General features: G+C 35.1%; 1 protein-coding gene across 2 annotated transcripts in view; it reads right to left on the reverse strand.

Moving 5' to 3' along the window:
- Positions 1-718: 718 nt before the first annotated feature.
- Positions 719-17,167, reverse strand: part of ORC5 (origin recognition complex subunit 5) — a 161,227-nt gene continuing 144,778 nt past the window's right edge. For both annotated transcript variants that reach the window (XR_011472684.1, XR_011472683.1), the window contains one exon: positions 719-1,027. The gene's annotated coding sequence lies outside the window, so the exon portion shown is untranslated. The remainder of the gene's footprint in view (positions 1,028-17,167) is intronic.

Here is a 17,167-nt window from a genome sequence, read left to right on the forward strand (position 1 = left end):
CCTAACCTAAAAATTGAAATTAAATAATATTTAAAATTAAGTTACTTAGCAACACTAGACATATTTCAAGTTTTGATACCACATGTGGCTAGTATTTAGTGGTCCGAGCACTTATAAACTGTGATGGTTAATTTTAGGTGTCCACTTGACTGGCCTAAGAGATGCTCAGATAGCCAGTAAAATATTGATTCTGAGTGTGTCTATTAGGGTGTTTATGGAAGAGATTAGCATTTCAATTGGTGAATTGAGTAAAGCAGATGGCCCTCTCCATGTTGGTGGGCACTATCCAATTTGTAGAGGCCAAAATAGAACAAAAAAGTGGAGGACAGGCAAATTCACTCTCTCTCTCTGAGTGGAGATATCTCTCTTCTCCTGCCCTCAGACATCTGCACTTCTGGTTCTTAAGACTCAGATCAGGACTTACACTATCAGACTGGATTGCACCACTGGCTTCCCAAGTTCTCCAGTTTACAGATGGCAGATCATGGGGCTTCTCAGCTTCCATAACCACATGAGCCAATTCCTATAATAAGTAAATATATATATATTTATATTCTGTTGTTGGGGATGGCAAGACTGCACCAGATGTTAGCCCAAGGGGGTCAGACCAGACCAGGGTTCAGTAACCTCGGTACTTGAGTTCTGGCGAGGAAAGAATTCAGAGCCAAGACTGAAACTATAAGAGAACATTTATTTGGAAAATCAAGAGGTAGAAGAAGTAATTTGTAGAAGAATTGGGCTTAGGCATTCTCAAAGTGAAAAATATAATAACCAATAATTTAGAACTTTAAGGACAGAGACATCTGTTTCTGACAGTATGGAGTAGTATACATTCTTGGAGGACCTCTTCCTATAAAATAAGTAGAACCGCCCTGGCTGGTTTGGCTCAGTGGATAGAGTGTCTGAAGGGTCCTGGGTTCGATTCCAGTCAAAGGCATGTACCTTGGTTGCGGGCACATCCCCAATAGGGGGTGTGTAGGAGGCAGCTGGTCGATGTTTCTAACTCTCTATTCCTCTCCTTTCCTCTCTGTAAAAAAAAAAAAAATCAATAAAACATATTTTAAAAATAAAATAAGTAGAACCAGCATAAAACATACTTTCCTTGCATTATTAGGCTTATAGAAAGTAAAGGAAATTGCTAAGAGACCAAGGCATTTTAAAAAGGACCAGCAATGAGGGAAAACCAGAACCTGTGCAGGAGCACATATACATGTGGGTTCTCAATTATATTGGAGACCCAATATATTAGCAGGTGATACTGCAGATCCAAAGAGGAAAAAAAATGGACTTTACAATAAATGTGCTGAGACTATTGGTTATCCATATGGAACATAATAAAATTGGACCTCTGCCTCCTAACTAAAGCCACAGGCTTAACTATAGGGCCTTTCGCTTGCATGAGCCTCTTCCAGGGCCCAGGGTGTGTGTGGGGAGTGGGGGGGGGGGGGGGGGGGGGAGTAGGGTGGGGTGGGGCGGGGGCTAGAAATGGGTTCACATGGTCATGTTTTTGTAAAAATTGAGAAGTAAGATATTTTGACCACATTGGTTAAAATCACTGTCCTTTTCTATTCTAACTACCTCTTCATCACATTTCTCTTTGTGTAAATTGTCACTGGAGTGGCTGTGAGCATTTTGGGGGCTATGACTAAAGGGAAGTCAATTTGGAGATTCACTGCATTTGAGTTTAGTTGGGTATATTTATGTGGTTTACAGTTACTGTTTATTCACTGATGCTATTGCTGGCTTCTGTTTCAGTAAAGAGTGACTTCCAGAAATATTTCTGCTGTCACTGTGAGGACCTAACTGGAATCATGTGATTTAGGTGCCAATTAGAGGTTATAACATAGACTGTGTCCTATGGTCCCTGGCACTATAAACATGTGGATAGTAGAGGAGTAACAAGATTTGAAATGTATGGAGTCAGAAGCTCAACTGAAGAAGATTCTTCCAATCATAAGATGTTTCAGAAGTTCTGTCAAAAAAACCATGAAATAATGCAGTGTTTACAATGGTAATGATATACTTTTATATGATCACCTGAAATATAAGTTAAATTAACTGGAATTCCTATATTCAAAGGGTACAAACCTGTAGTACCACTACAAACAGCAATGAGGTTCAAAATTCCCAATCTATTAAATCACATATTTAGTGTGTCTGACCACTCTGATAGTAAGATGGTTCCAGAAAAAGAAAAAAAAACAGTACACAAACTCATCACCAGTGCAGTAAAAATGGCCTGAAGAATCAAGTGTTCCAGTGACTAATCTAAACATATTTATCAGTAGAATTACATATGTAATATTAGTATGAGTGATTTGATAATTGTATTTGACAGCTTTTGGTATGCCTTAAAATTAATTTTGTTTTTCATAATTATTGATTATACCAATATTCAAATATGATGAGGAAAAAGTATTCTAAGGAACATCAAAAACATAAAACAAAAAATTTTTAAATGGTGTAAAGTTTTAAAATGTCAAAAAACTATCTTATAATAACAGAACCAAAAACTCTAATAGTCAATGTCATTAAGACAAAGAAAAGAATTAAGATAGCCAAGAATAAAAGGATGATAAAAATGAAAATAGAAGAGATTGCAAAAATGATAATTATTGTCCTCCTAAACATGAAATAAAGATGAGAAGATGAAAATAATATAAAGAAAAATACAGTTTATATGATCAATAGCATGTACATGAAGGTCTGAAGCAGCTTCAATTTGACAAATTTATTGCATAAAAATCCAACTAACTTTGTAACTCACATATTCATTATAGTAGTTTTTATATGTCACAAGTAATTTGATTACCTACATGGAAGAATATAAAATGATACTACTCAGAGCAGCACAACAACACAAGAACAAAATATGCCCTCTAGAAATGAAACAAAATGTGAAATTATACACAGATAAAATTATAAAACAAATTTTCCAAGTTATTTAACTTCTAGGTAATGGTAGAACCCTAATTCAAGTATAGACAGAATGTTCCCTAGCAACCAACCACTACCCTATTTGTCCTTGAGTCAAAGAAGGGGAAATACCAGTGTCTTATACCAGATGACAAAATGTTGGAAAGCAAAGTAAAGCAGGATACAATGTCATACCTACTAGATTGTCAAAAGTTAAAAGTCTGACAAAAGCAAGAATTGGTGAGGCTATGAATTGACAAGAACTCTTACAAGTTGCTGCTGGAATATAAATCATTGCAACCATCTGGAAAGCAATATTTCAATATCTAGTAAAGTAGAAGCAATAAAGTAATTTTGCCTTTAACTGTACACCAGAGGGACATGCCCAGTAGGTGCAAAAGGAGAAATGTACAAGAATGCTAGTAATATTCTATTATTAGCAACAACAGAAAACACCTACATATCCATTAATTAAAGAATAAATAAATGATCTATTCACACAGTGGAGCAAAGTTTCTTGCTTTTTTAACAGCTTCAGTGAAATATTATAACTTATTTTCCCCACATATCATTCCTAGTTGAGAATTTGTCTAATTTTGAAACTAGCTTTAGAAGTCTTTCAGAGATGTTTAATATTCATTCTCTTTACATTTTCTTTCACTCTTCTATTATTTGAACTCTCTGGACTTTCCAGATATCTCTTCCAGATAATGCTTTATTTTAATTACATCATCATTAGAGTTGATAGAACTTTTTGTTTGTAAGCAATGGAGACCCCACTCAAATTAGTTTAATCCAAAAAATGCTATTTATTGGTTGCAATAACTGAAACATTCAAAGGAAGTTCTAGCTTTGAGCATAGATTAAATAATTCTGCCAGGACTCTACTCAGTCTCTTTCTCAGCTCTGCTCTTCCCTGCAGTGGTATTACTCTTAGGTAGACCCTCTCAGCATGGTAGCCATTGGCAAGTCCAGGCACATTTATCACTTCAGGGTTGAGTCTCATTGGATTAGCTTCGAGTTGTATGCCAATCCCTGAACCAGTTACTGTGATGGAAATGCTAATTGAGCCAGTCTAGGACATGTCTCCAAGAGCCTAGAGTGAATAAGTGTAGAGTTAGGCCCACCAAAAGCACATGGACTATGAGGGAGATAGAGGTGAGTCCATAAAAGAAAATGTACCAAAAGAAGAGGAAGTGAATGGTAAGCAGAACAAACTGCATCAACTGAAGATTGAAATATCCTTCCATTGTCTAGCAGTGGAGGTTTATTCTGTTGTCATGCAGTTCTCCAGTAACTGCAGGATGTCTGAAAATATGTCTGAATGGATTATTCCACTTAATGGCCAGTGCTGATCAGGCCTGGTTTTCAGAAGTAGCATTCATGGTAAGGTCAATTTCAACTTGATCAAGATAAGTCTGGACCATTGTAAAATAGAGGTCTGGACTTCCATGTTTTTTAAAACTTAATATTAATGGTGCTTCCTATTCGAGTCCTCAGTTTGTTATTCTATGATGAAGACTTACAATAATAATCTATAATTCTGTAAATCTTCCCAGTAAAGCTAAATAAAAAAGAAGGATTTGCTTAATGCTGTTGGATTCAATGCTATGTACTGACATGATGGGAAAATTATTCAGGAGCATTTCATTTTTAAGAAAATACTGCCCACATTATCAATGCCTTGATACGCCCAGGCTTATAAAAAACTGTAATCTATACTTTCTGAGCACAGGACCTTGTTGGCAACTTTTCACCACACATACACAAAAAATTATCTTGGAATTCAATAGCTGTTAGTGGTGCTCAAAAAATAAGGTATTTGAAACAAGACAAGGATACAATTGTAGATGTTGTCTACCCACTTTCTTTTCATAGTATTCAAGGACATTTTCTGAGGAGGTTCTCTACTTATAAACTTTCCTCCCATTGGAATAGCCAGTATTTTGCTTATCAGGGAATAAACCAAAGAAGATTAGTAAATATTGATTCATTAAATATTGTTCACCTATAGTATGCCAAGTACCATACTAACCCTGGGCATAAAAGAATGAACAAAGACAGTCTGAACACTCAAGGAGTTTACAGTTAGATGGAGGAAACATGTAGACAAGCAATTATAATGTAGTGTGACAAATACTTTGATAAAGTGAATAATATGCATTGTGGTACTTAGAATTGTGGGGTCAGCAAGAAAAACAATGGAATGGGATGACAGAGGCTTGAGGAATGCTTCAATGGGGAATAAATGTCTTAGGAAAATCTTGGGCTAAGTCTTAAGGACAAGTAGGAATTATTCAGATACAAGGGGTGGGGTAGAAATGGAAAGAGCAGCCCAAGCCCAGTAAACAGAGATATGAGCAAATACAGTGAGTTCAGCTAACTAAAAATGGGCTTACGTGAAGAGTACACGTAACCAAAGATGTAGGCATTTCTTGGTAGACCTGAGCGTATCTACTAAAAAATATGTCAAGTGGCCACTGAGATTTTATTCATATAGTTGCAATTAATTTTGTCTTAAAAACATTTTAATAGGTTAACATTCTTGGGGATGGTTATAGGAGAAATATTAGTCTTCTGCATCTTAGTGTCAATTAGTTTAATTAGTTTGGGTCTAGATCAGGGACCAGAAAACTTTTCGTATAAAGGGTCAGCTGGTAAATATTCTCGGCTTTTCAAGCCACACAGTTTCTGTTGCAACTTCTCAACTCTGCCGTTGTATCATGAAAGCAGCCATAGGCAGTATGTGAGCAAATAGATGCAGCTGTGTCCCAAAAGAACTTGATTAACAAAATGGAGACCTTGATTCCCCCAAAATAGACCTTGCGTTCCAAAAATAGTGCCCCTTCCTAGGCATGCTGACCCCCAAAACAAACCTTGGACCTTGACTATCTGCCTGGACAGACAATCCTACCCCCTCATTCTTCTCTTAACTGGCCACCCCTTTAAAGTTCATATAAGTTCTTCATTTGAAAAGTGGTGCTGAAGAGTGAAGGAAAACCCTTCCTGACCTTTCTTGATCCATACCCTGCTGGGAGAGGCAGAAGGTGGGAATCCTATCCAGTGAAGTGGCTGCTCTTGTTCCAGTTGTAAGCCTCCCTTTCAAGTTTATATTGTAAAGCATCATATTTCCTTGTCTCCTCTTTGCTCTGGCCTGTGTGTGGCACACAGGTGTGCCTGGAAGTAATTTTGGCTATGTGCAGGTTACAGGGAACATTGCATTCCAATTCCGAATTTAATTCCCTCCCCCACACTCTCCTCCAGATATAGTAAATCATAGTTAGGGTTTAAGCCTAAACATAAAAGCCTATTTAATGCATTACATAGTTAAAATATAGCATTATTCCACTGCTAAAGTTCTGTCGTGTTTAGTAAATGTGTGGGTCTTGGACCATGAAATGCACTCTGATTGGCATAAAAATAAGAACTAGGAATACCAAGCCTTTCAGGAGAGGAAAATAAGAATATAACTGGCTACCTTTAATAATTTATTTCTCTCATTATTTATACGCATTCAAATTTGAGAAGATATTTAAGGCTTAAAGGGGACTTGTTCATACCAAACAATTTGTCTCTATGAATTCCTTTTTTTGTGCATTTCACATGTCAGAGACACAAAATAATGCCACCATTACTTGCCAGTTGCATGAACTTTGATCTCAAATGGGTCATGGGCCAGTTCAAACAAAGCACTAAATGTGAAATGATAAGCAACTTCCATGCCTATGATATTACGAGATTTTATTTTTCACATAGTGGACACAATGGCATATTTTTGTCTTTATTTTTCAGTTAATGACTATAATGTGATTATCGCCCAAAGTCAGCAACAAGTCTAACCATTTTTTGAAGACACAAACTTCTCAGCATTATACAACCCAGAATAATATACCTCATTTCCTAATCATTTAATGGACATTTCATTGTTGATTAATATTAGGGGATTAATATGAGAAAAGCCATTGACAAAATTTGCCATATAATTGAAAATCTAACATTATAAGAGTTATAAAACTGGTCACTGTTAAAATATGGTTTTACAAAGTTGCTCCTGAAGCTGCAGGAATCAATAATTTTAAAAGCCTTAACTTAGTCAAATTCTCCATCATTTATATAATAAACACAGGAAGTGTTAAATAGCACACAGTTTACATTAAAATATGAGGCAAGACACATAAGACAAATGCTGTAGCTTCAGTATTAAGATATGTAAATGAATTTGAACCCATGGCCAAAAGTGCTCAAATCCAGGTGCCTTTGTAAATAATCAAGTGGTACAAATGATGTGACTATAGCATTAGATTTGGGGATTGTAACCAACTATTTCTAAATTGCTGGCCGTCAGTGGTGCTGATTACTCTGGAGGGCTTGTGAGTTTTGTTTTATGAGAACCCACAAACCTAAGAATCCAACAATAAAGTTCTGACCCAATTTAATGTTTACTAACTGTAAATTATATGCTTATATTTAAGAAATGGTAGTTATTTTACTACTTTATGAACACACATATGATTGGCCAAATTAAAGCCTTTAAAATTATGACTATTATAATTATTTTGTACTAGCATGTGAATGATACTAGTACAAATATATGTGAAGCTTGAGCAGCAAATGTGTGCAACTATGTCTTAACAGTGATGTTTTATAACTCAGAAAGTTAGATTTCTCAATTGTAAGACAAATTTTAATGGCTTTTCTCTTATTAAATTCTTTTTAATAAGACTCACAAAATTACTGATGACATTGTTCTTCCTTTCTGGTAAAACTCCTAAATTAGTTCACTAAACTGCCTGCAAGGTGCATTTACAGCTTTTTAAATATACTTGCAAGTGTTTATTCTAGATAGCCTTTGTCTAAAGCGTTTTTGAAATATTGCTGATCACAAAAATCTCCTTCCATTTTATAACAGTTAATAACTTAATTTAAGGTATACACAATAATGTGAACACTAGCTGCTTGCCTTTTCAGTTCAGGTAGAAGTCAAGTCAAAGGTATTAAACATTTTATAACCGTTTTCTCTGTTCAATATGATTAGGGATATTATGGGTTGATAAAGCCAGCAAAACCCCCCCACATTTTGTGCTTTTATAATGCATAACTCTCAGATATTGCACCGAAATACTCCAAGAGTTAAAGTATCTATATGTTTAATATTGACCATCAAATGTGTTATATGTAATAAAAGGGTTAATTTCCTAACTCTCCTTTACTTTCATGAAAATACAGTCTGGCCACCCTGCTTTATTTTGCAGAAGCCATTCCAGTGAACCAAGCAAGGTTCTTCCATGAGTCACTTAAAGTGCCTGAGAGAGAATGGACGGTTCAGAGGCTCCCCATGAAATGAAGTCAGAAATTCTTTCCAGTCTGAAGGCCCAGGGACCAGGTGCCCCATAGTGAGAATGACATGCCCCTCTGTTTAAAGGATCCATGCTCTGTGACCTGGGTGGACAGAGTGATCCATGCACGGGGTGACAGAGGCTGGTGAGTTATTGAGGTCAAGCAGCTCTGCTAGCTGACATGAAAACCCTAACCTCTGTATGCCAATAAGCAGCCCTTTCTGGGAACTCAGTCATGGGCTTCCACCGAGCCTCCTCCCTGCCTCTGTTAATCATTGAACTCTCTTTTTCTGAATTTGAGACTGAGTCATGGCTTTAACTCTAGGACAGCCTGATAAAGGCCCAGCATCAGTGACCTGCCCTGGGATTTCCAGGTCAAAGGAAAAGGAAAAAGAGGGGAAAATGACAACAACGGCTGACTTAAGAGAGGCCCCGTGACAAGTGTTAATTGTTGAAAAATAATGTTGTCCTCAAAATGACCTCACTACATCAGCGCTCCCTGCTTACGGATAAACTGAGCCTAGACTAAGATATAACATCTAAAAGAAGGATGAAGCCTCTTTTATCCACCACATTCTGTTTTGCTAATAATTGGCCTAAGTGGCTAGTAATGATTAGGACAACTATTGTCCTGACCTACATATACTAGTAAAGCAACTGTTCACTGAAGTTGAAAGTGAGCCTGTATGACTGATTCTCTTAAAGAATCATAGGTAAACCCACAGAGGTTTTGGCGGCTCTGGCTTAGTGACTGCACCTCCCAATACTTACTATTAGTAAAACTGGGCATGATTTTGTTGTCTTGGAGATACTTATTTTGTTACAGTCACTTTAGGAATTCAATTGTTATTATAATTTAAATACATATACAAGATGAAATTCAGAAACTAAGGAAGCCCTGAGGTCACATCTTATCATATCAGGCAAGTCTTATAGGCCAGTGAGCAGCCTGTTGCTGCTGAAATTTATTTTCTAAATTGCTTATTATTAACACTCCGGTGTGGGGTGAATTTCCCGCCAAAATATAAGATGGCGCGGGCAATTATTTAGGTTTCCCGCGCAAAATCAGGGATTTTTATGATACCTATTACCCCAATGGGTATGAAACGGTTCGCATACGCAGGTAGGTATCTTTGTGAACGGCAAACAAACAAATATTTGGTAATACGCAGTTACAATCGGCCCGAGTTTACACGTTTCCCGCACTCCACCGCAAATCTATATGAACCGAGTTAAGACGGCTCCCGCGGAGTACGCGCAATTCACGCGAGCCGACTTAACTCGTTTCCCCCACTCCAAGTGTTAAATGATAAATTATTAAATAAGTCAGGGAGATAAAAACATAATAAGTGATTAGTAGATGACTTAGCAGTCCAAGAGTCTAATTTTAGTACAGGTTCAGGTCATAAATTTTACATCTTCATAACATTCTATAATTGAGAAAACACTTGCAATCACAAATAGCCGTATTATTTAATCCTCAAAAATAAATCCATGAGGTTGGTATTGCCATTCCATTCTATAGATGCCAATGGTGAAGCTCAGTGAGTCTAAGAGCACTCAACCAGTTATTGGTTGACTGCCTACAATGTGCCAAGCACAGCTAGTAAATAAACTTGGGCCCAAATCTAATAACTAAACCTACGGTCAGAAACACGGTTTCAGTATCCTTTTCCACACAGAGTAGCAGGCAGCAGATTCCCATCTATTTGGGTTGCCATATTAGTCGAAATCTCTTTGTCATCCTGCCACTGTACCAAGCCACCTCTGACCATCTGATAGCTAGAAAGTAATAGCTTTACTTACTCCCTAAGTACTAATTATGGCAAAGTAGTGAGTGAGCTACAGCCTTCCCACCACAGGGCCTTTCTCTGGGCTCTCCTCTCTGCCTGTGTCTTACCTTTTCCACTTCAATTAATTCTTATTTGAAGAAAAATCTGGAGAAAAGGTAGGCTCCTTAAGAAAAATAAAAAGATAAGCCTGATTAAGAAAATGGAAAGAAATATAGTTTAACATAGTTTAAAAAGAGAGGTTTAACCACAGATATTGAAGAGATTATAGAAATTGTAGGAAAAAATCTGTTCAACCTTAAGGCAATAAAATTGAAGATCTAGGGAGAAGTGGAAAATTTCCAGCAAAATATAAATTACTAAAATTAGCCTAAGAAAAGGATGAACACCAATAATAATAGAAGACAACTAAAGATACGCCTTTAAGAAAAGCTACAGGCCCAGTTGGCTTTACAGATCTATTTAGTCTTTAAAAACTGATGATTCTGTCATCCAATGTATTTTTGCTGTTAGAATAATACATTAATCTTCATTTTATATAGACAGCAAAACCTTATTGACAAAACCCAATAGATAGTACAAACAAGAAACCTCTAAATCAGTTTTCCTTAAGAACATAGATTTAAAATTCTAAGAAAAGTATAATCAATCTAATCTAGAAATAAATAAAAATGCAATAATTTGAGTTTACCCCAGGTATGCAAGGATAGTTCAATATTAAACAATCTTTCAAGACAATTCACTACAACAACAAATTGGGTGTGAAAATGAATATTGTTATGAATATAACAATAGTATATTAAAACAAGATTTATCAAAATTCAATCTTCATTTCTATTTTTAAAAACTTCCAGCCCTGGCTGGTGTGGTTCAGTTGGTTGAAGCATCATCCCATACACTGGAAGGTGGCAGGTTCAATTCCTGGTCAAGGCACATACCTAGGTTGTGGGATCAATACCCAGTTGGGGCGCTATGGGAAGTAATCAATCTATGTTTCTCTCTCCCATCTCTCATTCTCATTCTCATTCGCTCTCTCTCTCTCTCTCTCTCTCTCTCTCTCTCTCTCTTTCCCTTTCCTCCCTCTCTAATACCAATTTTTAAAAACTTCCAAATAAAGTAAAAGTTGAAGGAAAATGTTATATTGTTTGACACAAACCAACAGCCAACATCAAACTAAATAGTAAAATGCCAAAGCCATTTCCGTTAAAATCAGGAACAATGCAGAAAGAATGTTTACATTAACATTAATGTTCAACATAATTTTAGAGCAAATGCATTAGAAAAAAATTCATGTAAATATTGAAAAATAAAAACAAAATTATTATTTTTGCAGGATATGATTACAGACATAGAAACTCTAAGAAACTAGTGTAATACGTCAGTAGTATTTTAAAAAGAATGTATTTGAGGTAATTTGCAAAAATAATTTGTTCTCTTTATACTAGCAATAACCAACAGAATAGTGTAGCATATTTATAACAGAAATATCATTCATGACAAAATATACATGAAAAAAACAAAATTATACTAAGGAGCATAAATACAAATCTGAACTCATTGAAAAATGTTCCTAAATGAGGAATTTTAACATCATAAAATGTTATCCTTTCAAATTAATATGTAAATTTAATTCCATTCAAATATACATATTTTAGAGCTGAGTAATATTTTAAAGGTCAATGGAAAGCATCTCAGAAAAGCCAAGAAGACTCTGAAAAAGAGAATTTTGATAAAGGACTAGACTTGTCAGATATTAAATGTAAGATAATGCTACTATAATAAAAATAGTAGAAATAGATAGTAAAATAGAGTGAAGAAAAATCCATCAAGTATACATAAATGACAAATGTAGCATTCCATTTACAGGCAAAAGTAGAGCTTATTCAATATATAGTGTAAATATAGTAGGCTAATTATCTAGGAAAAAAACAAAATGTATTTCCTATCTCATTACATATACAGAAATAAATTATATATGGATTTAACTTTAAATGAAAAATAAAGTTATTAGTTTGCATAATTGTGGGGCAGAGGAAATCTTTACAAGACAGGAAACTCAGGAACCATTAAGCAAACTAATAAACATAGATCTTGTATAACAATTTAAAAGGTTTCTAGGGCAAAATATATTATAAAAATAATATTAGCAAACAAAAAACATTAGCTTACTGTGCATCATGTCTATTCTACATGCTTTACATTTTAAAATTCATTTAATCCTCATCTCACCTTATGAATTAGGCACTATTATCTTCCCCATATTTCAGATGATGAATCTATAGCTCTAGATCACACAACCAATAAATAATATACCTAGCATTTGAACTCAGGCAGTCTGGCTTCAGAAACTGGGCACTACACTAAATGACTTCTCACATCATTGACTAGGAAAATATATGTGCAAAATATATTACTATCAATTATACCACCAATATACAATGAATTCTAAAAACTAGTAATAACAAAAAATAATAATAATAGACAAGCAACTCAAAAGAAATGGTGACAAAGGATATGAATGGTTAATTCACAAAAGAGTAAATTCATTGGCCAATAATAAAAGATGTTCAACCAAGTAGGCAAATAAAAGTAAAAACAGTAGCAAATTATAAACAATGATAAAAAGCTAGTGCTGTCAAGGATGCTGGGAAAAAAGTCTCTGGTAGGAATTTGAGGATGAGTTGCCACGCTTTTGAAATCTGGCCTTATCACTGAAAATGTAATATATACATATCCTTCTACCTACAAATTTCACTTTTGGGAATCTCTCTTATTGAAGTAAAAACATGAGTTGTAAGACCACTTATAAGAATGTTTATTAAAGCATTGTTGTAGTTGTAATTGGTTATGGTATATCCATTCTAAGGAATATCGTGTAGCTGCTAAAAAGGAAAAAGTAAGATTATATCTGTTATCCTTTATAGATGTCCATGAATTAAGTGAGAAAACAACTAGTAAGTAAAGTGTATAGTGTCTTCCCATGTAGAAAAATCAGACATTATAAAGTATTATTTGCTTTTATTGAGGCATTGAGAAATGCTGTTAATATCAGTTCCTCTGGGTGTGAAATAAAGGAGACGGTTATAAAGGAAAAGAATATTATCTTTTAAATATATGGATTGTCCCACTTGAACAATTTAATCTGAAATAAATACCTGCATATGCAAAGATAATTTTTGAAGATATCCGAGAATAGACTGAAATGTGAGTATGGGAAAGAAACTTTTTCTCTTTGGATTGTTTGAGGTTTTGTGTGGGTTTTTTTTGAACAACACACAATAAGGAACACATTAATTTTTAAAAATGAATAAGGAACACATTCATTTTTTAAAATCTGATAAACTAATTTCAGTGATTGAAAGTAGCTTATAGTCACCCTTCAAGAAGTATTTACATTTTAATGAATGACTCAGAACTTTTTATCTAGGAAGAGTAAGTCTGCTTTATTCCAAATAGATCATCAAAGGCCAATAGGAGAGGAACATCAAAACATAACGTACAGACCCATTAACTGGGTTTATCTGCACACAACTCTTCAAATATTTCCTTCTCGCGTATAGAACTTCACTTCTTGAACTTAAAAGCTTTGCTGTCAGGATTTCAAGGAAGCTGAGAGGGAGATATTTAGTATTAGGATAATAATCCATGAAATCTGGAGGAAAGAGATTGGCAAACATCACATACGTCTATTAGTACTATTCATATCACACTACATGTCACTTTTTTTTTCTATTCTCACCCGAAGATATTTTTCCATTGAATTTTATTTTTTCCCGTTGATTTTTAGAGAGAGAGGGAAAGACAACACATCGATTGGTTGCCCGGGCCAGGGAGGAGCCTGCAACTGAGGTATGTGCCCTTGACTAGAATCGAACCCGGGACCCTTCAGTTCACAGGCTGACGCTCTATCCACTGAGCCAAACCGGCTAGGACCACATGTCAGTTTTTATATCAGGCTGATCCACACAGGTCTGAAAGAACCAGAAACCTTTATGTGTCAAAATTACTTGTTGTCTACATGTTTCAAGGAAACCTCAAGTTGGTGATTACATTTCACAAGGACACTATGAAAAGCCATTTGTAGCTTTCTAACTTTATGTTACCAGCAGAAGGTAGACATTGGTCACATAAAGAACAGATGGCAATACTGAGAGAATAAATATTCTGCTGTTATTCCAAATGCAAGTCCAGCAGGCAGAAATTACAATAATTAATAAGAGGAGAAATCATTAACATGCCATAAAATCTGAATTGGTTGGATGTGGGGAAGCACAGAGAAGCACTTAAAAGTAATTTATTGCTTGGAAGTCCTCAGGTTCAATATTTTCTCTTTACATGTCTTAATAAACCATGCATCAATGAATACCTTTAAAGGGAAAAATAGTAATGAAATTAAAGTTGAATATCAGGTCGAATAGGGAAACTTAATTGGAGAATAATGTTCCTTAGTGGATATGGATGACACTTCTTAAGTGAAGTTATCACTTCCTTTCTCTCTCCCATCTCAGCCCTCAACAGAAAGTGATAATTGGTTTAAAAGCAAAATACTTCTTAATACACTGATAGGTTTTTTTTTTTTACCAAGAACTATAAGTAGCAAATTTTAACACCTGATGAATCATGTTATTTCTCATCTCACTTAAATTCTAACAGCAGCTAAAAATCTCTTACAGGGTATTCATTTATCTCAGCACAAAATATTTGCGGTTGAAATCTGGCCCAGAAAAATAAAGCAGAGAGAGCAGGAAAGGGAAATTATATAGCTGTCATCACAAATAATATTCAATTTTTCTGGACCTGAGTCATAGTATTTTCACCCTGAATGCCTATATTTCCTTCTCAAGAAAAAATTTTAAATCACCACAAATTTAGAAATTTAAGTAAAATATACACAAATATTGAGTGTCCTAAATGAACTCTGTGTGAAAGAGAAAAGAAAATGAGAAAACTATACTACATAAAGGTTTTTTGTGGAAATAGAATACTTGCAACATTCATAGAATGGACAGAAGATAATTGTGGTCAATTACATTGTACTCCTGCTCCTGAGAAAATATCTCACAGGCAAGGAAATAATTTCTGAGATTCTTTCTGTATGTGGTAATGTATCCCAGTGAGCCTTCATGCCTATTAAATGCCCTACTTCTACACAGTCCAGTAGTGGATATGCATTTTTATTGATTTTTATGTACCACACCTTCTGTTTCAAAATGGACTCAACATAGCTTTAAAAAACACATAAAGTACAACAAGAACTCATAAATTAGAAGTATGAGTAAAGAAAATAGAAAATATGGATGGGGACATAAATGGGGCCAAAATAAGGCCAAAGAAGACATATTATAATAATCTCGCTCTTGTTATTCATGGGCCACAGATTTGTTGCCAAGCTCTGAGAAAGGGAAGACATCAAACTCTACTATATCCTTAAAGAAGGAAAAGATCCTGGTGAACTTTCAGTTTGCCTTATATAATTTTATTTGTAATAGTAGTAAAAATATAGTGGTAGCCCTAGCTGGTTTAGCTCAGTGGATAGAGCATCGGCCTGCAGACTGAAGGGTCCCAGGTTCGATTCCGGTCAAGGACACATGCATGGATTATGGGCTGGATCCCCAGTAGGGGGCGTGCAGGAGGCAGCTGATCAATGATTATCTCTCATCATTGATGTTTCTATCTTTCCTTCTCCCTTCTTCTCTGAAATCAATAAAAATATATTTTAAATATATATATATATATATATATATATATATATATATATATATATAGTGGTAGTAAAAATAGATCTAACTCATAGAGTACTTAATATAATTTCAGGTACACTTCAGAATATATTACATATATTAAATCATTTAATCCTCACAAAATGTAATGAAGTAAATAATACTATTATCCCTTGTTATAGATGAGGAAACCCAGGAACAAAGAGGCTATATATCTTACCCAAGGTCATGTGCCTAGTAATGGATATAGTGATGTGTTACTAAATGTTCACTTAGATAAACAAGGCATCAACTCTGTGTGCTTATAGCTTTAATATATTTAACTACATGAAACAGATTTGTTTAAATATAAGCAAAGCACATTCACACTATGGAATACTATGCAGCTATACAAAAGGAGGGATCTCTTACCCTTTGTGACAGCATGGATGGACCTGGAAAATATTATGCTAAGTGAAATAAGCCAAACTGAGAAGACAAATATCACATGATCTCACTTATTTGTGGAATCTAATGAACAAAATGAATTTACCAACAAAATAAGACCTGGGGAGTGGGTAGGGATTGGGAGGGGCCAGTAAGGGGGAGAAAATGGGTGATATCTGTAATAATATCAACAATAAAAATATATTTAAAAAATAAATAAATATAAATTAATTAATTAATCAATTAAAATGAAATACATAAGAAAGTTTGAGCACTTAAGAATTCTTCAAAGTCTTTTCAAATGTGTATAATGAGGACCTGAGGGCTGGAAAAGGGCTTTGGGGGTTATCAACCCAGAACACTCATTTGGCAATTAAGGAAACTGAAGCCTAGCACTGGTAAATGACTAGAGTACCACAGGTAGAATGTGGTCAAGAATTCTAGACTCCCAATATCTAAGCTGATAACTATTTTTACTACCCATTCAGTGAACCATATTGGATATGACAGTTTACTCATATGGTACTTTCTGTGATTTTATAGCAAACATTTTGGTTTTGTAGACTATAATAATGATGCAGAAATTACATTAAGTATATGATAATGCTAAAACAAAAACAAGCTAGCTACCAACTGTAATTTTACATGATAAATGATGTTTGAAACTAAGTCCTGTTTACAACATTATTATGTAATTGAGTGTTCAGATAAAAGTTTAAGTTTAGCATGCTATAATTTGATGAATCAATATCCCTCATCTATGTATATAAAAGGCTAATATGCTAAGTGTCTGACCATCCAACCAGTTGCTACGCATTAACCACCAGGGGGCAGACACTCAATGCAGAAGCTGCTGTGACATGCACTGGCCATTTACAGAGAAACGGCACCGCAGACCTGGTGCCCACAAAGCAACACTCAGCTTCCCCCATGAGGGACACAGGCCCTGCCACCACCCCAGAACAGCAGCACACCAAAC

Source organism: Myotis yumanensis, unplaced genomic scaffold (assembly GCF_028538775.1).
Source record: "Myotis yumanensis isolate MYYU_CA2020_CCGP unplaced genomic scaffold, mMyoYum1.0.hap1 SCAF_9, whole genome shotgun sequence".
In the NCBI taxonomy this organism is placed as follows: Eukaryota; Metazoa; Chordata; class Mammalia; order Chiroptera; family Vespertilionidae; genus Myotis; species Myotis yumanensis.